The sequence below is a fragment of the Perna viridis genome, chromosome 6 (assembly GCF_037379345.1).
Source record: "Perna viridis isolate PV_CMFRI_1.1 ecotype Kerala chromosome 6, ASM3737934v1, whole genome shotgun sequence".
In the NCBI taxonomy this organism is placed as follows: domain Eukaryota; kingdom Metazoa; phylum Mollusca; class Bivalvia; order Mytilida; family Mytilidae; genus Perna; species Perna viridis.
The window spans coordinates 45,416,460-45,438,742 of NC_142450.1; the positions used below are offsets into that span (position 1 = coordinate 45,416,460).

Here is a 22,283-nt window from a genome sequence, read left to right on the forward strand (position 1 = left end):
ACTAATCTTTATTAGCATTGTACTTGAAGGAAAATAAAGAAAGAAAGATATATGTCTTAAAATATATTTTCTTCATTAGAATCACATGATTAAGGATATATGGGAACTTGTTTTACTACACCCGCTACAAAATAAAATCATTTGACGAGTTTTTAATATTACGAGGTATTAATAACTTTTGTCATATGTCAGTAATAAAAAAGCGAGTATTTTTATTTCATTTACTTTTTTCAATTAAATCTACAGAAACGTGTGAGTGAATTCGTTAATTTAAATACGCCTAAGACTTAATGGTCTATTTATTATTGATATGAAAATGAGTAAACTATAAACTTGAATGCTAACCTATCATTCCATGGTTATACCTTCAGCAAATACCATAATGTTTCACCCTGTTAAACATGCCATATTAAGATAATAAATGCATTATGTTACGTAATGGAATGATATCAATATCCAAGATATGAAATTGTGCTATTCAAAAACAAAAAACAAAATTATTGTATTGGATCATGTAAAACAACTCGAAGTTTAATTGAATGTGCTTGGTGTCATAAGCATATTTGTTTTCCTGTATATTATCCCAAATATTTGGTGACGTGAGGGACAAACATTTGCTTTTTTGTCATATTCAGTCATGCGTTAGTATGCCTGTAAGTGCAAAACTACGAGAAACCCCCCAAAGAACAAATTACACACAACAACAAAAAAAGTCTACATACAAAAATAAGCAAAATGAGATGGGTGAACTCAGATGCATCTTGATTTCTGTGAATAAAGAACAAAAATGTAGGAGTCTTACCTATTAAACACATGTGGTAGTACTTTATTAATTCTGAAATTTGGGCTCATCTTGTTGAAAAGAAGCTTTTTATACGACAGTAAAAAAACAAATTCCAAGTATATTTTCCTACAGTTCAGTACATTTGTACATCTTGTTGTTGTTAAGGCTTATAAATGAATAAGTGCGATTGTGATTTTTTTCATAAAAAGCAGCCGCGTTAATTACTAACATATTATAGTACTGCGGACAACTAAGGATTTGTCGAACTTTAATGGGTCTAGATGGTATACGGCTATATCATATGTCAATGGAAAGATAAATCAATAAATAAAAGTAGTTTTTGAATATCATTCTTTTTTAACTGAAAAGTGGTAAAGTATTCTGCTATTTTGCATTAATTAGAGGAGGGGTCAAAGATCAATCGACCCTAATATACTTTGATAATGGATACAAGTAAAATCGTTCATTGTAGGTAAAGGAAAATAAGTAACATGCAAAAACCATATGTATAGAAATTCAAAAATGTTAAAAAGAACTTTTTCCGACAAAAGTTGACGATTTAATCACAGAACAAAAATGCTCTTACAATGGTTGCATTTTAGTGTATGTTCATTGATTAAGAAATAATAAGACGCCGTAGAGTATTACAATGTGTAACCAAGTATTCTTTACTGAATAACGAATAAAATAAGCACAAAGTTCTCGATTCGATCTGCAACATGGGCTTTGCAAAATGAATTTGAAGTTACAAATTTTCACATATTTAAACTATTCATTGTACTAAAATTGTATAACACGGAATCGTTTCCGGACAATTTGTCTAGTTTCCGGATACATGTAAAGTATCGAGTCTACCTTACGTTTTGATGAAAAGACTTAAGGTTTCGAGATTTATTTTTGTACATACAAATATCATACATGTTTTTTTTTGTTGCATTTGTCATTATATGCTTGGACTTCAAATAAAACCTTCCAGATTAAACCATGAATCAGGGATTCTCAAACAAAAAATGCGACTCGGGGGTTTATGATAAGCTGAATTTCGTAATAAATTTGAAAATACATAAACTGTGAACTTTGAACTTTGCATGGAAGCATGTGCAATTAAACATGTACATGGATGTTGTCACAACATTTAATGTCTTATGATGTTGAACTGCGCACCAGGAAATGCAATATCCTCTGCAATGGCGGAACCACACTGTCAAACGGAGGGTGTCAGCCGGGGTTCCTCAGAAAAGGGGGTGAGTGCTAGGATATTATTTACTATTTTTGTCAATTTTACACATGAAAATGACAAATTTTCCAATAAAAAGGGGAGCCAATCCCATGCACCCCCTCTGGGTCCGCTTCTGCTCGGAACGGATTATACTAAACTAGATAATAAAAACAAACCAGATTGCTTGTAAAAATATGAACTCTAACATAAAAATAAGTAAGAAGTTCAGACGCAATAAAAACTTCAAAGATTTTTTTACATCTCAAAAAAACTACAGTTTTAGTAGACTTATGAATAGGACACAATGGTATCATAGTTGTTATAGAAAATTAGTTCAAAGGAAAATCATTGTCCAGGCCAGGGGCGGATCAAGAATACTAAAAAAAAGAGAGGGGCTCTGATCAAGACGTTTAAAAACAGGGGATACAATCTATCGTTTGCTATATTTACTGTTTATAAATTGTTATAAACTTTCCTTTTTTGCGGCGTAGAGATACGTGTACAGAGCAGTTGTAATAAGTGGTTTGTGCATTGAGTTGTGCGTTACTTCTGTTGTCATATTTTGACAAGGTAGAAAAGTTGTTTTGAACATTTACAATGTCACAGTTTTAATATTAGGACAACTGATCATGTCTGTCTGCTTCTTCACGCAAAGAATGAATAAGTGAGCCTTTTTATGGTTCACTCTAATCCTGATTTGTTATATTCTAAATACCAATAAGAATTAAACTGAATATGTGATCACAACTGTAAAAGCATCTTCACTATCCTAGAGTCACAGTCGTGCCTCCTCCCTTCACACAATTGGAGAGGTAGGACCGTAACCTTTGCCTAACGAAGATGCTGTAAATATAGGAATCGGAAATAAGCCACTCATAATTTTTCATCCGTCTATATGATAGTAAATACCGATTTTATTTGAAATTACATGTATCTATCCATTTACAAAAACTCTTTGTAACGTTCTCTTTTTCACCGTCACATATTTAGTCTTGATGACTTTTAAGCAATGCCAGAGTTTCCTTCTTTCGTTTAAACCGGAATGACATCATTTATGTAAGACATATCGACGGGCGCTTAAGGAAAAACAGAGAAAAGGCGTTAAAATTAATATCCTAGCAATAAACCTAGTCCAAACCCAAAGTTTGTTTTATCAAGCCTGGCTTGTTTAATTATTTAAATCTATATATGTTATTCTCATGACTATTTTTTGTATTTTTAGTGCTTCGTCTTGACTATATGGATATCGTATTCTTCATTCCCATTTCCTGCAACGAACATTGTTGAGCGCTCGATTAATGAATTACAAAAAAAATATGTCAAACTTTTATCTATCTGCTTAAAAATCACTTAAAATCTTGATCATGTCAAAAAATAAATTACTTTGGATGATATTCATGCTTTTCTGTTGTACCAACAGTTCAAAAACAGAACAGGTTGTCCGGGAATTGATATCGTATTTTACAATTTTAGTATAATTAGTAGTTAAAATATGTGAAAATTTGCAAATTCAAACTCATTTTGCAAAGCCCATCTTGCAGATCGAATCGAGAACGTTGTGTTCATTTTAATTGTTATTCAGTAAAGAATATTTAGATATACATTGTAATATTCTACGATGTCTTATTACCTCTTAAACATTGAAAATGCACTAAAATGCAACCATTTTTAGGGGCAACTTTGTTCTGTGATTTAATAGTCAACTATTGTCGGAAAAAGTTCCTTTTTTTAAAATTGTATACATGCGGTCTTTACATGTTATTTGTTTCCCAATACCTACAATGAACGATTCCGCTTAAATTACGTATCAAAGTGTATTGGGGTCGATTGATCTTTGACCACTCCTCTAATTAATGCAAAATAGCAGAAAACTATACCGTTTTTCACTTTGATAAGTACGATATTCAAAAACTACATTAATTTATCTTTCCATTGACATGTGATATAGCCGTATACCCTCTAGGCCCATTAAACTAGAAAACTAAAGCACTTTTTGATACCTGTCCGTAGAATTGTTAAAGCAGTTACTATCACTGCCTTTTAAAAAAACGGACGGCTTGTCAGTCTAATTGGTAAAATCTAATTTAGATTTCATTTCGTGAAATGTGTAATCACTGTTCGGGATATCCGGATGTGTTGTTGAAGAACAGTCAAGTTTTTTTTCGCTCCTACGAAAAACCTTAATATAATTTCACATGCCGAAAACCTTCCTATAAAAATGGAATGGAATCCATGCGGAATGATAGAACGTTATTTTTACGGTAATTAAGGTATACAAGTCCGTTAAATTAGAGAAAGACGTTGTTTTATTTCCTGGTTATTTCACGACGCAACGATCGTTGCTAACGTAATCCTTAACAATTTGGTTGTTCATCATTATTAATTTTGCGGAATTTAGTGTTTTTAAAAACTGTCTAAATTAAAATGCCTAAAATTAAGGAATTTGATAGCAAAACTGTCACGATATTGAATTTTTAGTTAGCTGTAGTATCATATCTCAAGGATCGGTGCGAAAAAATTGAACGGGAAGCTTCGCGGATAAAGCAGCTAGAGGTTAAATTAGATTCAGTGCCAACACTAATTGAAAGAATAGTCAAGGGAACCAAGGTTATAGCGGTAATCATAAGAATGTAAACCAGGGACAAAGACCAGACATAGAAAACAGACATACACAACAAAAAAGCATAAAACAACCAAATTAATACTTACAAAGTAACAAAAACAAATGAGCAACTCGGACTCCACTAAAAACTATTAAAACTATCTAATGATAATGTTTTATGAAATACAAAAAAAATATATTAAAAAGAATGAGAATATATATATAACAGAAACACGATAGTTGAAGAAAATTTGGAACTGATGGGTTTCGTTGTACATAAAATCATAGATAAGTGCAAGGAAAATGTGTCAAGGATAAAATCTTTGGAGCAAAGCAGTAGTCATGAGGAAATTAAAGTAGATATGCAAAATTGAACTATCTATGAGTAATAATATCATTGTGTCAGGAGGATCCAGAAAGCGCCGTGACAAAATTCATTAAAATTGACATTGGAGTCAGTAAAAACACATGTTACATAATTGTACATCCTTTTGGAAAGAAAAGAAAATCAGCTATCGACTAATCTTCGCTAAATTTGTTTCGATGAAAGATAAACAGTTAGTCATGAAAAACTGTTACAAATTGAAAGGAACGAATTTTTCGGCCAGGGAACATATTCCAGCTAAGATTGAAAAGAAATGAAAAAAAAACTTTATCCAGTACTAAAAAGTGCAAAGAAAGACAAAAAGGGGGTTATACTGGCTCGTGATCAGCTCTTTATAGAAGTGAAACCTTATAATTTTGCTTATGACAATGGTATTGAACGCATTAAGTAACAGAAAAGAATGAACAAATTAAAGCACTGAACGCTATGATGACAATTTTGATCTGAAGTCAATATGTTTTCTTTCAAAACCTATACCAAAACCGAGAAATTTGGATCTAGGAAAAACTCCAAAACGACAGAGAGTTAATTCTGATGAACCTGATCTCACATGACACTGGTTCTACGGTTTACGTCATATTTGTCTTTCTTAACCAAATGATCTTCAATGCTAAATCCATTACATTAATATATCAACTACATTTCAAATCTAAGTATCCGGAACTTTTTTACATAAATCTGTAAAACCTCTTTACATAGAGTTGCAACCTGGATGTATAATTATTATTTGGATTGTATCATGCTACAGCTCTTGATGCACAAAAATGTACCTGAGCGTTTTCTAGTAAGTCTTTTTCTTGTCTTGGGCTATGTTTCGTATTTCAATGAATAATTTACTTGGTTCAACAAGTAAACTTTTTATAAGTACTCAATAAATGAGAGTCAAAGACTGCTTTTTTATTGAAAATATTCTGAGGTAACATACCTAAATAAAAATATTGCTGATATTTATATAATTTCTGGGATGTCAAAAGTTATTATCTAATAATGATGTTTGTTGAAATACAAGGCACTTACTACAAAAAGAAAGCATACATTGAGAAGCTGTGAAAAAGGGAGATGATATTAGAAAAAGAAACAGATATGGTGAAACACAGACACTGTGAAGTCAGCCTCGTATCTTGACCTACACTTTGAAATCGATGGTAAAGGAAAACTATTGACCAAATTTTACGATAAACGTGATGACTTTTCATTCAGGATTGTCAACTTTCCTTTCATCTGTGGCAACATCCCTTCAGCACCTGCGTATGCAGTTTTCATATCACAACTCATACGTTATACCAGAGCATGCCGAAACTACGCTGACTTTTTGTATCGCACTAGAACTCTAACAAATAGGCTTCTGGATCAGGGTTATGTTGCTACAAGATTGAAGTCATCACTACAGAAGTTTTATGGTCGTCATCATGAACTCGTGGATCATTATGGTGTATCCATCTGCACCATGAAAACTGATTTATTCAACGGGTCATAGTTTTCCTTTCCTCGTCTGTCTACGTCGGACTTGTTATGAGCAACTCGGCGGGTGTTTCTAGAAAAGCAGAGGACGTTTACCCTACCGGTGCACCTGGTCCATGCTCCCAGTTTTTAGGGGAGTCCGAATTGCTCATTTGTTTTTGTTAGCTTGTATGTATGATTTTAGTCACTTTATGTTCTTTGTTGTGTACGTCTGTTTTCCATGTCGGGTCTTTGTTCTTTGATTACATTCTTTTTATTACCGCTATAACCTTGGTTCCCTTGATTACTCTTACACAACAAATGCAACATCGTAGAAGGCCTTATATCATGCTCTTTTTGCAATTCTATTTTCAAAGTTGTTATAAAATGAGGTACCTTTTAAATTCATCAAATTGATGCTGGGAAGGAAACCAAACATTGCAGAAGACTGGAACATTCAGTCTTTAAAAAAAGCGGTGCTACCCGGTCTTTATCAAAAGCTTTTTTCGTTAGATTTGAGTGAAATAATAACTATAAAATTTTGAGTTTTACATGTATATATGCTGCAGATAGTATATTCTAAAAATAATGGTACTTGCTTGAACATGTATCTTAGCGCAGCATTTTGTCTGTGTCTAACCAAAATGTCACAACATCTAAAATTTGTATACTTTATTTATTATGTACACCATGCGAAATTCGATCAAATTGTTCTAAAAGGCAAATGGTGTTGAGTTGATTTCTTCATATACTTAAAATGTATTCATCCTCCTCTATGGTTTTATCATTTCATTTTTTCTTTGGCTGAACAAAGTTTGGGTTATATATATAATGTAAACCGTGTCTTACAAAAATGTCACAAAGCGCATTTTTGACGTTTCCAAAGTAACGTTCTGTTTTAACGTCAATTTTAAAAACAATAAAAAGTATTGAAAAGTTACGATACTAGATTGAATTAATACGACTGTGGATGTAATGAATTAAAAAAAAACGATTTTAGCGAATCTGATGAAATAATGAAAGAAATGTTGAGAAGAAAACAGGAAAAAGAAATATGAAAATGTTGCCCAACTTTGACCCCCTGTAACTTGAAAACGGTCCAAAAAACAAACTCTGCTGTACATTTGTTTACCCGAATTATAAAGAACATATTTAAAATAGAATAATCAAAATCGAAAAAACAATCGACGTTTTAATAAAACACGTGTTTTTACCCTTTTTAGCCCCTTTTTAAAAAGCGGGAAGGGCAATATACGCTTTCACAATTTCATTTCCGGTGGGGGGGTACTGATTTTTTTGCTTGTAGGTTTGTTGGCTTTCTGTTTTAGTGAGAGTGTTTTACCTTTTTTTAGCGAAATATGTTTTCATAATTTTAGTTACTTTATGTTCTTTCTTGTGTATGTCTGTTTTCCAAGTCTGGTCTTTGTCCCTGGATTACATTCTTTTGATTAATACAATAACCTTGGTTCCCTTGATTACTCTCTCATAGGATAAAATTTCCTTCAAATCATTTTTAAATGGTTGATGCCAAACTATTTACCATATCAGGACGTAATCTGATCAAAACGTACGACAAAAAATATCGAATCGGATAATTAAATAATTAAATAATAAAACATGTCGTGTGTGTTATTTTATGTAAAAAATTATATAAGCACACTTCTTTTTACACGTTACAATTATATCTAACGATGTACGTCCCAATACAAAAAAAAACGTCGAAATTTTGCCGATTTCGACGTTACCAAATATGACACCAACACCGTACGCTACGTCTAAGATTATGTATATTAAACCAATTTATTCGCCCAATTTTAACTTAGAATTTATTCAGTTATTTTGATAAAAAAAAACCTCGGGGTGGAAGAGCACAAGACAATCACACCGCTTTCGAAGGTGAGACCATTAATTTAGTCTTCCTGTGGAGTTTTTAATGAAATATGGAGATTGTTTGTTTTTGGGGGTTTAACGTCCGAGCAGAAATATTTAAACCCCAACAAACAAACAATCTTCATATTTCATTAATATGAAGAATATTGTCTTTTTCTCTCTAAACATAATAAGTATTTTTAGAATGTTATTTTGGAGGATAAGCCTATTGTAATTCAAACATTTAAGCTGCTCACTTCTCTTAAATAGCTTCCAAGAATGTTATGATGCTTACTATACGACGAATGACATTAATCACGAAATCTAAGACAGAACTTTGCAAAGAACCTTTGATCCCATTCTTTAACTAATTTATATTAAGAATTACAATGTTCACGAATGTCAATATTCTCCGACAACATTTAAATATGGAAATGATGGTTACGAACCCATACACATTCTAGAAACAATTGTCGAGTTTCTCGTGTAGCGTCTAACAGATACAAAGAATACGGAAGATAATTACTAGTGATGGAGTCAATCACATGTCAAACATTGAGAAATGAAATCCTTATTTATATGTACGTTTCTGATATGTGTTGTAAGATCTAAAGATAAACTGACATTAGAAATGGAATAAGTATTAAGTTAAACCTTTAATAACGGATTTATAGGTTTTGAAAAGTAAGTTGTTTGATGATTCCAACAAGTCAATATAATATTTGAAGTCTGCATTCGTTCAAATAAAAGAATTCTACTTCAAACAAGTATAACAGTTAACTACAATATTCTAAAAATAAAGAGGAAAATGATATCGATTTGAAAATGGTTTTAATTGACATGAAGTATGAACTTAACATCAAATGATTTTATGTTTTAAGCTGCATTTTACTGTCTTGTTCACTTTGTTTCCTGAAATACAAGATTATATCATAATATACATATTTATGAAAACGTATCTTTATTTCTTCTAGGTAAATGTACTGTTAATAACTCAAAGTTGTCGAATCAGCTAATTATTTGGTGACATTTTTTAATGAATATTGTTTTGATGGTGAATAGTTTTATTTGATAAAATGTCATAACTATTTCTCCCTAAAATTTATTTTACTTTTTTCTATATTCCGGTATTGGTTGCTAAGATGCCTTTTCTGTAAAATCCAACATTTGCTGCCATTTTCATTGTTTTTATTATATTGTGGGTAATATTAAGAAAGCATAAAAAAGCGGGGAAATCAACTTCGATACAGACATTTCAGAAAGTAATATGATTTTAGGCAATGCTGTATTTTAGACAAAACAGCACCTCCGCAATCGTCTACTTCCGTGTCGACAAATTTCTTCACTTCCCTCAGATTATCTTTAGCCATTCACAGTCCTCGTCTTATATTCTACATAAATGTAATATTTAGAAATGTTTAAAGTATCACAACCCGATAAAACACAATGTAATGATGAAATTGATTCATACATTAACCTAAAAAGTGGTTCCTTTAAAATAGTATCTAACCTGAAATCATGGGCCTCCTTTATGGTCTCCGGTAATTTCCTGTTCAATGTTTCGGGAAGAAGCAAACAAAGGAGCCCTGCAGATACCGAACACCCACCAAATATGACCAATGGGAAAGCTTGACCTATCTTTCCTCCTACTGTGTCACCCTGTTATTATCAGAAATGAATTGATCACAAGAGCTGTAAATGTATTATATTTTACATATTCTGAGACGACGCTCTTGACTCTACAAATTACTTTAAACGTTTTTATAAACTACACAATCTGTGCTGATACACATGCTTTAACAGTTAAGAATAACATGAAGCAACATACAATGTACTCCCTTTTATCGATAATTTAATTTTTAAAAATTGTACACAAGAACTATAAAAATACGGATCACCTACGGACTGAGCGATGTACGGAGCAGCCATGCCCCCGAGTCTTGCTATACAAGAGCTGAGGCCCATTCCACTGTTTCTTACTACTGTTGGGTAGAGCTCCATGGAGTAAACATAAATAATACCAAAAGCAGCTGCTGATCCCATCTTTCCAATGATAGAAAATATCAACGTCAGTGGTTGCAGATCTGTTAAAAGGGAGTTAAGTATACCATCGTATTTATTAAAAAGACACTTTATTGAAAATTACATCTTCGATACCATCAGAGTGAGGAATGTTGGTATAGAGAGATGTAATGTCTATAGTTACCAGAGTGGTGTTTGGTGGAAGGGGATTCAGAGCCTTCATCTTCTGTAAGTAAGCAGTCATATCTTTTATAAATGATGGTGTATGAATGGTCATCGCAGTAACTATAATTGCAAACCAGACCTCCCTCTAAGTCGCCATCTTAGATCCGCCGGACACACCCAGGAGGATCTCCACAACATTGTTGTTACGATCATAGAACATAATAAAAACTGGTCAAAATGTAAAAGAGTATCTCGGGAAAGCTTTTGGATGAAGAAATTGCAAACAACTTCTCCAGATGGAATTAACTAGAAAAAATAAATCATTTTTAGGTCTTGGTCTAAGGCTGGTACAACACTACTTGCTATGCATTAATACGCCGTACTATTATATCAGTTGCTTATATGAGTCTTTGATAAAGGTACAATCACCCACGCGATTCAGCTTCTAAATCTGTTTTGATCTTGAACTTTGTGGGTTTCATGCTCGTGAAGTTTTGTGAGTTTTATGCTCATATAGTTTTATGAGGAGGAAGGATATCAGTTATCCGAAATATTCAATTTAAATTTTACCATCTTCTGATGATGATAAACATATTTAGACGTTTATTTAATTTGTTGTTATGTTTTGCATAATATATATATATAGAAAGGTCTGAAAAATTCCCAACGATGTTAGAACTGTCAAATTTGCGATGCAAATTTCTGGTCGTTCCCTCCGCGGGACTCGAACTCGTACTGCTGTGACATCTATGACAACACCGCCTGCACGAAGTCCAGCGCCCTAGACCACTCGGCCAGCTAGGCTATATAAAAATATAGCTTTCCCTAGCCGGGTCATTCCTCCTCGTAGGATTAATCTAGGGCTGTAACTTAGTACACGATGCATGGTAGTACGGGACAGTTCATCTAGGCGTTATTATGTAGGATAGGGGATCAAATTAATGATGTAAATTTGACAGTTCCAACATCGTTGGGAATTTTTCAGACCCTTCTACAAGTTTACGTTATCTTCCCTGTATCCCAACGATGTTAGAACTGTCAAATTTGTGAAGCAAATTTTTGGTCGTTCCCCCGCAGGACTCGAACTCGTACCGCTGTGACATCTTTGGCAACACCGCCTGCACAAAGTCCAGCGCCCTTGATCATTCGGCCAGCTCAAGGGTTGTTTATACTTCTTAAAGGTTGTTTAAAAAACACATCATGACACTCTTAATTTTTTATATTACTTTTTTTGTTATTTCTTATGTGTTACTGTTTTTTCTTCAGTACTATGTCACTATGATTATGCTATATAAAAATTCAATTGTTAGATAGTTATAATAACATCTAATTTTCTTTTAATTAAAAAAATGTATATAACAATTATAATACAGCCATGAACAAGTGCATGTATGTTTTATGTATAATCAATCTGAATATTCTTGATGCTAAAATATATAAGAAAATATTACCTCTGTATGTATTCTGCAGTTGGTCGGTTGCATGTTCTCTCATTTATAAATCGATCGGATCGAATCTATGCATACGAATTCTAAACTGATTTATAAAAAAACGTATCTATAAAATAAGAGAAGAAGAAACCTAGTCTTACCTTTCCCTCCATACATAACAGTGAAGATAGTTGAAATACATGCTGAACCTCCGATGACCATGCATAAAAAGTGGATTTTCTTTCTACCAGCTCTATTTAATGTCGCCATCACGAAGAGTTTTGCAGGTATTTCAACGATACCAAGAATAAAATAGTTTAAATAGAAATTCCCGCCAATATTGCCACCAGTATGCATAGTTACTCCATAATAAACCATTGCAATCACTATCCTGAAAACGGTTAATATGTAAATGAATAAATGAGCAGTCAAAATGAAATGAAGTCCTGTGCCCAGTTGCAAAAAAAATCATATTGAGACTTTTCTAAAATCCTTCCTCAACTCGAACTTCGATCCATCAAATCACTGGAAACTGAAGAATTTGAGAAAATCTCAATTTTATATTTTTTTATGAAACCAAGGACAGAAAGAAGAACAAATATCATGCGTAATTTAAAAGATTCTGAGCGAAATAGAGTTTATTTTCATAGATCATACTTCAGTCAATGTTTGTCAATGGAATCGCAGTTACGTCGGATAAATAACCTCTAAAATGTTTGAGTTGCAAAATGGGGGTGTCAGGTATAAGACGATTTCATTTTTTTTTTCGTATGACATTTAATTGGACTTATTCCTTATTCAAACTGCATGATCGTAATTATGTGTACTTATGATAAGTGACTGAATTCAGTGGATCATACCAATTCCACAGCAAAATCAATGTTCTTTTAGCCATCTCAGGCGTGGAAAAAAGTTGGTGTATATTGGCTGACTTCGGCACATCTTACGTCTTTTCATCAATTATCCTGGATGGAATCTTTTTATCGTTGACTTTGGCTATTCGCTGAATTATGTGTTCTGCCTCTTCATATTTCCCACTACTAATAAGCCACCTGGACGACTCTGGAATTAACCTGGAATCAGAAAATAGGTCTGAAATGGAAAAATGTTTAATTGCTTCTTATACCATTATTGTATTATTTCTCATAATAGTGAACTTATGTCGAAATGTGCCGTGTGTAAATCTTCTTCTACTGATCAAAGTTAAACCGATAACTAAACGTACATCTAGACGTGGAATTGTAATCCTTGAATTGCACATATTCAATAACGATAATACATAGAAAACATATATACCACCAATACAGTAAAAATATTGCAAAAGGTACTGCAACAGCTAGCTGGACGTAGAACCAGTTACGTAGGAAGTAACCCATTCCTGCTATGTATATAATTCCTACGGCGAAGAACATATGGATTGGTATTCCTGTCACAACTCTTTTCGATGGACCGACATACTCAACACCTGAATATATATACAAGGGTCTTTTTATAGTAAAGAATAATAAACTACTGTTCAAAATATAAAATTGGATGCGTTCAAGGAGTCTTGATGAGCATTAAAGGGGTCTCATAAAATTTTACAAAAAAAATCGTAGTTGAGACTTTTGTATTAAAAGTAAAATTCAACAATATAAACAGATAATTAAGAATTTATCGTCATACTGACTTCAAAGGTGGCAATCAAACAATACTGACTTTTAGAGTCATAAAAAAATCATGGTTACTGCACACAATTATCGATAAGAATGCACTTGTTGTGATCACCTACTCATAACACAGCATATCATAAATCCACCATGATGAGCACCTCCGATGATAAACTCGAGGAGAACAAATACGACGAAGGAAGGAGAGAAAGCGACCCCAATGGCTGCTGCTAAGGTTATAATTGTGGAGATCATGAACGCTTTCTTTCGCCCTATTCTGAAGAAAGGAAATGAAAACAGTAGGAAATTCAGTTATAGCAGATAATAAGATTTAACAATTCTTCAAGTAAGAATTTAGAAAGCAACATTGACTGATGCAAATGTATCATTAAGTGAAAGAACTTGTCATGAGGTAGATCCCAGAACAAGAAAAGATTTTATACCACAAACATACAATTGTCATGCTTTAATAATGAAATGCTACTAGGTTATAACCGTAATGTCTTAAACTAGCAATTTGATATTTTGTCACTTATGCAAAGCGTGATTGTTCTTAAAAAATCAAACCACATTTAAGTTTACAATTTTGACAAAAATGGTAATAAACAGAACTAATCCTAACTAATCGTGTACTCATGTAGTGCCCAGTAATGGTAAAAATATTTTTGAATATGACATATGATTTGTGTCCATACTTGTCGGATAAAATACCGATCAATAAGTCACCAACTAGTACACCACCATAGAATATCATCTGGGCATTTGAAGCTTGTAGCGCGTCGTCACACACTAGGTTCATCTGTAACAAGTAATGTCAAGGAGTCAATTGACATTTTTATTTCAAAAGATTACAACTTAAAAAACAAAGTAGTTATTTTGGTTACTGTAGTACTTAGCTTATCAATTCTATAGTATTAATGTTTTTCATATTGGCCTACTCTTCAACCCAATATGGCTAGCCTTGGACCAATAACTAAGCCAATATGGCTAGCCTTGGACCAATAACTAACCCAATATGGCTAGCCTTGGACCAATAACTAACCCAATATGGAAAAACTTACGTGTAAATATTATAATATAGACTGGTAAGAATTAAGAAAGTTTGTGTTTCAGTTGTACATGAAGTCTTAACAAGCAGTTTACCAATAACAGTAAGTTGTAAGCATATAAGTTATAGATTAACATGATAAATCATTCCGATAACATAAATTAAATGTGAATAGTGAGACTGCTATATCCATACGAGACTACATATATCCATACGAGAATACAAGATCTCCTGTTTGTGTATATAAGGCAAATGATAACACTTTTCTAAAGTTCGAACCTTTGAGGTATATGTTTCGTGAAAGGTGTCTGTATCATAAACCCATTTGGAACATTTGGCTAGTTCTCTGCTGCTGTTTGTGTACATGTAAAAGTGACATCTGTCGTATTTGTGTATTTCGTCATCAGAAGGTGGTATTGTCCGATTTATTACAGCGGCATGATGTTGGTTTTGTACATCAAATGTGTCGTTGGTCATTCCCGGAATTTGGCATCTAGACAACGGATATAAAACGATCTGTATACATGTTACTATTGATTATTTTTTTAATGCAATACAGCTTTGATGAAGTTATATATTATTGTGAATGTCACTTGAGATTTGCTTATATTTGTACGCTTATTCAGTATCAAACATGGGACATTTTCCTCCTGGTGGAGTTGTTGTCTCTTCGTCATATACACCATACCTATTCTCTCATAACTAAGGTTGTAATTGTCACTTTTTTACAATGTACAGCTGTATTCAACATGATCATGGCTGTAAACCAGAGGCGATAGATATCATTGTAATCATTTTCTCGTCTAGTTCGAGGGTATTTAAATGGAAATTTTAGAATTATTTGAATACTTTTTTTCGCGAAAGAATGATGGTTACATTGGTAAATTTCTTTCTTTTTTTTTCTCTCTCTCTCTCATTTTTTTACTCTTTTCCCCACATTACGAAACAAATGTACATATACATCTGTTTGATTTGTGTCATCCTTTACATGCATGACGAATATTTTGATACCTGAAGTCACCAATGACCTGTGATCCCATGCATGCATGACGATTAATGTTATACCTGTGATCCGGCGCATGCATGACGAATACCAACATCATCATGTAACATCCAGCACTTATAGCAGGAAGACATAACAGCAAATAGAGTCGTTTCTGATACAATCCAAACTGTCCAATGTTAACCAATATATCGTCAAACTTCATCACTGGCTACCTCGAATTTTATTGATAGCTGAACAGGTCCTACAGCAGAATAAAAAAAAATGTTGCCCAGCATGACAACTTGTTTAATGAAATCATACTCGAAGTCAAACATCCTATTGATATTATCAACTATTACTATTAATCCACCAATGAATCCTCAAAATGTGGTCCATTTATTAAAAAAGAAGTCGTTTCTGGTGTCTTTTAAGTTTAAGGTTTAAATCTGTTTGTGTTCTGTGTTTTGATTTTCCGGCTTACTCTTCATGAACGGTTAGGGAAACTTTCTTCATGAACGGTTAGGGAAACTTTCTTCATGAACGGTTAGTGAAACTTCCAACGCAAGTAGGTGATAAATGAGGAAGATAGCCATAATCTTTATACACTCGACAATTAAGAAATGTAAGATTTGTTAACAAATTTAAGATATCCAGTAGATATAGCAAAATAACATCAGTATACGATATGTAACGAACATACTTGTCAACCCGGCAATGTTGATTGTTGATTTATATAGACCAACTCAGTTCATTGGCACGTGAAAAATATTAACAATCACTTATGAAACTTGAGAGAGAAGAACGATAAGACAATCAAATATAAAAAAAAAGTCAAAATTATTCTTTCTGCAACGAATATAACGAGAATGGATATGGTGAATATATCAAAGAGACAACAAGCCCACCGTGATGAAAAAATTCAGCTCAAAGCCACCCATAGGTCTACAATGAACGACGAAGAAACCCTCACACCACAAGGTTGACTGCAGTTGGCTCAAAAACAACATTATGCACAGGTACATTGTACAGCGAAAAAGTTGCCCTATATTCTCAAACAACATAAAAGTAAACTGAAAGTGAAAACGAAACTAGACATATAGCGGCCAGAAATTCCTGACTTTGGACAGTCACAGACGTAAAAATGCCGCGGGGTTAAAGTACTTTGGCGTGACCACATCAACCTCTTGAATCGGTCACAGTGGAAAATATTACATGGTTAAACATTCCTAAAAATCAGTTCAAAAAGGTCTGAGTCCCATGTTAAAACAGAAATGAAGAAACTGATTTTAAATAAGTATAAAATGTATGTTAAGCGCAAGTTTACAAATAATCTTATTAATAGATATGAGTCCATGGGGTTACTGTTAAACATGTATATATATGTTTATTTTTAATATTTAGCTTAATCAAAAGAGCAAAAGCTTCTTTTAACATTATATGAACATTGTAGAACGCTGATTTCCATGGTTTTAAATGGTGGAAATGTAAACTTCATACGTGAATACGTCATATATATGAAACCAAGATCCACATTTGTTCAATCATAGCCGAGGGTAAAGTTAAAACCTAAAATATCGCTTTATTGCTTATAAGATTGGGTATTTCTGAATGAAATATACAATTACGATTATAATTTGACTGAAGTAACAAAATTATATATTGTGCACACGATTTTTGTTTTAGAAAGATTAAACATACACTTGTATAACTGAGATTAGCAACTGTTCATTGCACCGATCAATCTGTCACCGAACAAGCAAGGCAACAGAGTGTGACGTTTGTTATTTGCATACGAGATCAGACATCTTATTTTTTGTTATTTTGTTAATTAGGCACTGTAACCACTAAGGTACTCAGGCTCAACTTGTACTGAATTTTTTTATATGCGATTAATGAAAATATATTAATAAACTACTTTATTTTTGATAGGCTTTTGTTTATTTTTGTTTATTTCTACACAATGGAATTCAGTTTAGACGATAGTCAAAAAAGTATTTAAGTATATCATAAAATTGATTAACTTACTTTAAGAGATCTGGAAACAGTATATTGACACAAACACTACATGTGTAGATGTGACACTTGGCCTTGGTAGTTCATGGTCAAAATAGCAATGTCTCTGTACAGATAACAAAACACTGGCATTTGACAAGGTGGTATATATAACGGTTTAGATTTGATGTCAAAATTTTACTCGACTTAAAGGGAAAGACCACATTTGCATTAAGTTGGGCTTTTATGATAAATCATACCCACATACAAACAAAAATAAAAAACCTTTAATGCAAAATGCACTTTATAAATTGCTCAAGGCTATGCAATGTTTGAAATCCTTGAAATATAAGTGGATAGCCATCTTGTAGAACTCTCCTATCTGAAGGAAGATCATAGTCAGATTTTATTGATTTTTACCGATAGTTTCTGATTGGCTCATGACGTCACTAAGTCGGTTTGATACTGATGCAAGTACTGCAAATAATATGTAAACAAAGAATATTCCGTAAATATTTCTACGATCCTGTTTGTTTAATCACCAAAAACATGACGACTTGTCCAGCTTACGATTTCACGAATGATGAAAGAGTAATGTTTCAGTGGGTAGGATAATTAACCCTTAAATATGCTGTGTGCGTTAATAGAACAAAATGAGATGTTTCTGGTTAACAGATGAAATCATTTCTAAACAAATTGTAAGAAGAGCTAGCTCTAGAACAGTTCTAAAAGTGTCATAGAACAGTTTTAGAGCCGGTTCTAATTCTGTTCTCGTAGAGCCAGCTCCATGATAATTGTTGTACCACTAGAACTGTTAGAGGAGCCGGCTCTAGGAGAGCAATTCTAGTAGAGACAGCTCTACAAGAACTGTCATAATAACTGATACTACGAGATCTTTCAAAATAACCGATTCTACGAGAACTGTCATAATAACTGACTCTGCCAGAACTGTCATAATAACCGATTCTACGAGAACTGTCATGATAACTGACTCTACGAGAACTGTCATAATAACCGATTCTACGAGAACTGTTGTAATAACCGATTCTACGAGAACTGTTATAATAACTGACTCTACGAGAACTGTCATAATAAATGACTCTATGAGAATTGTTCATAATAACTGGCTCCGCTAGAACTGTCAGTAGGGCAGGCACTTAAAATGTTCTAAATCTGTCATAGAACTGTTCTTTTTGGAGTTCTAGGTCAGACTATAATTGCTTCCGTCACCTTTGAACCTACAACTGTCCCTTTTTTTAATCTTATTGCAAAATAAAAGTCAGTACACACAATTTTTGGACTAAACGAATTTTAGAAGTAAATTTGGCCTATAAACAGTACAATACTAGTAGATCTTGGTACACTAAGCTGCAGTGGGATCGTCTGAAACATCCACTCTTGAACATGTTTGTAAATCTCGCTTTGGGAATTAGTACGTGTTCTTATATAAATTATCTATTTATTTAAACACAAGACACCTTCACACGCATGATACTACGCTCAGGAACAACATTGTTTACTTACCACAACATTTGTCAAATATGCTTTTTTATTTTACCACGGGTATTTCTCCAGTTTTGTTTTGTAAGTTAGAAGGATCAATTAATTGGGTTTTCTCTCTTTTTGGACACTCTATTATTTTAGCGCAATTTTCTTGAGCCATTGACAATGATTGTTCAAAGGGGAGTAACTCCAGATAGGGTTTCCTGTCGAACCTACAGTAAAATTATTTCTCAGTAAAATGAGATTGTCCAATTTCTGGAACAAAGATGGCAGCCTATAGCAATAATATGGTTCAAATGTGTATAATAAGGCAAACAAATTCTACATTAGGTAGGGAAATGCTTCATAAGGTGCCATAAGGTAGATCATACCTAATACATGCATTTCTAGGTAGATTTGTCTCGTTTATCTGAAAGATGACCTTTAATGAAAATACTTCTGAATTTTAATGTAAAAATACGTAGGACACCGAACTCGATTTAGAGATAACTGAGTCTTAAAGAAGGCAATTTTTACAACATTTTATATGGATTCTTTAGGAATTTTAGCTTTTTCGCGTACTATTATAAAAAAAAAGTAGATAAAATTTATAATAAATATACGAAGAACATTTAACTTACATTCTTTAATATTTCAGAAAGAGAACTGGATACCGAAAACTAAAACTCCCTTTATATTTCTAAAGAAAATTTTCCGCCAATTATCTCTCCTTTTTGAAAGAATTTTCCCGCCAATTATCTCCTTTTTGAAAGAATTTTCCCTGCAATTATCCCCCTTTGAAAAGGGCTTTTTACAGTCCATATTTGTAATTTAACCATACAAATTTTTATGTTAAAACTTTTTTTTAAAATGTTTTGAACATACTATTTTTACATCATTTTAACACTAGTAGTTGATTGAAAATATATATTTCCGTAAGATTGTGCAAGATGACAGAAAAGAATGCTCTTATAACAGGTATTATCTACCTTGAATTCATTATTGTTCAGAGTAAAACAATATGTTCTCTGTGATGTTTGCAGACAATAGTGAATTAATATAAGAAACGATAAAAGAATACATTTACTGAAACAAACCTACATCCGTATACTGGTGATATGACATCGTGTATATCTTTATAAAGCCAAAGGTTTTCCTTTTTGAATCTATCCACATGATACAATGTTTACCTCATGACTGGGTAATAACCAAACGTGTAAACAATTAACAGTTACATATATCTATCACAGGTAAGATTAAGATATTAAATACAATGTATACATTCATCAGCTTTTGTCTGATAAATGAGTATTAATACACCTGAATATCAAATAAAGATAGTAAGAAAGAGACCCATTTATATGATGTTTTTAAAATTGCAATCATGATCCTAAAACCTTAAATATAAATCAAAAGTCAGAATCATATCATATATATAAATCCATTTGTGAACTGTTGAAGGAATAAATTGCCCCTTGTAGCTTTTGAAAAGGGAAGAGAATGGCAGGGAAATCCAGGTAAAAAAGGTAAGGACAGGGTTATCCAGGTAAAAAGGGACAGGGTAATCCTGGTAAAAAATGGCAGGGTAATCCAGGTGTGATGTAAATAGCATGTGTAAAAATAAACACTTTCACTATGATTGTCCATAAAAACATCCACAATGCACCAGTCAGTTAGAAAACGTTGCAAAACATCACAACACATGCGCTTAGAATCATTTCCATTGCTGTGCCTTTTTCTCCCTTGACGACGTCACATCATCAGTCATCCAAAAGATTTTTTCAAGATTTTATTTACTCAGACATGGAATACGTGTAACATGAGCAAAACAAATTGGAACATATTTTATACCTAATATACTACATATATGAATTAAAGCAGATACATTTAAACAAAATACGGGAAACGACGTCAATGACATTGGCGTCAATATGGAGCAGAATGGCATGAGAGAAAGACCCAGATTTACAACACCAGGTAAAAACAGGCGTAGGTCTATTCATCAAATCTCTTTTTCTTTTTGTGGGGAGGTATTTTCTTGCAGTAAAGAATGCACTGCCTTGATGAATTTGTATTGTACAGATTATTCCATGATCTTGAATGTAAGAATGTATGGCTTAATTTTTAAATATTTTTGATCTGTAAAGAATGTTCTGTTTTTGAAATGTTTGCGCAGTGTTGATGTTTTTGTATTGGCGCAGGCTATACACAGTTTTAATATTTTCGTTTTGTACAAAATGAACTCAATGTACAACTTTGATCGTTTTTGTTGTACAGTACTCTTTTGATAGTTTATGTAATGTAGATTACTATGTATTATTATTATTGTACATAATGTACTGATTTTAGTATTTTGAAATGTTTTTATATTTGCGTATCGTTATAGATGAACTTTTTACTAGTTATTTTTGTACAATAGAGATTGTACATGTAACTAATTTGTACAGAATGTACTGCTCTAATATTTTGTATTGTACATACAGCATTTCTTTGATGTTTATGTATCGTATAAATAGTACTACTGTGATTGTTAACCCTTTGAGTGCCAAGGCTTTTCCTTTATTTTTCCAAGGAAGAATTTGAAGATTCAAATTCAACTGTCCTGCTTATGACGTCGACAATAACCTAACGTCACAAGAAAGGGCACAACGACGGGGTGATCGAACGCAGAAAGAAATAGACATAAACTATTCGTCATTTGGATGTTTTCGAATATATTTTATATATAAGCATTGATGTACTTACGCACATAAAAATGTACCCAAAAATAGGAAAGGAAAAAAAGTAAAAAACGTAAAAAGAATATAATTAGACATTTCACCAGAAGTGTTTTCAACTTGTCGATTTTCTAAATACATCTTATTCACCACATTAAACATTTTTAATACTTTAAGCCCATAGTTAGCACACAAAAAGATTTTACAAGTCGCTATATCTACACTGATACTTATTTAAAAAGAATACAATAAGCTATTAAAAGATCTACGAAGTAAGTTGAATTTCATATCCATTCTCCTTAAATAAGTACAGTTTAAAAAAAAACGCAAATAGAAGTAATATTTGTTTCACTATTTATTTTTAAAAACTAGTTATTTTATTCGGGACATTGAAAGGAATCCTAAAAAAATTGTAAAACCTCTAGGAAATAAATAACCTTCATGTCAATGTTCTCTTTTCCTTAATTGGGGAATACTTGGCGCTAGTACATGTG

General features: G+C 32.8%; 1 pseudogene across 1 annotated transcript; it reads right to left on the reverse strand.

The window, feature by feature from the left end:
* Positions 1–9,113: 9,113 nt before the first annotated feature.
* LOC148615238 (organic cation transporter protein-like) lies at positions 9,114–20,301 on the reverse strand (annotated as a pseudogene). The gene is made up of 12 exons (XR_015923855.1): positions 20,170–20,301; positions 17,624–17,717; positions 15,679–15,860; positions 14,893–15,106; positions 14,261–14,364; positions 13,688–13,842; positions 13,213–13,381; positions 12,777–12,989; positions 12,078–12,307; positions 10,202–10,383; positions 9,810–9,958; positions 9,114–9,211 (listed from the first exon to the last, which is right to left on the reverse strand). The product of XR_015923855.1 is annotated as an organic cation transporter protein-like (transcript).
* Positions 20,302–22,283: the final 1,982 nt, after the last annotated feature.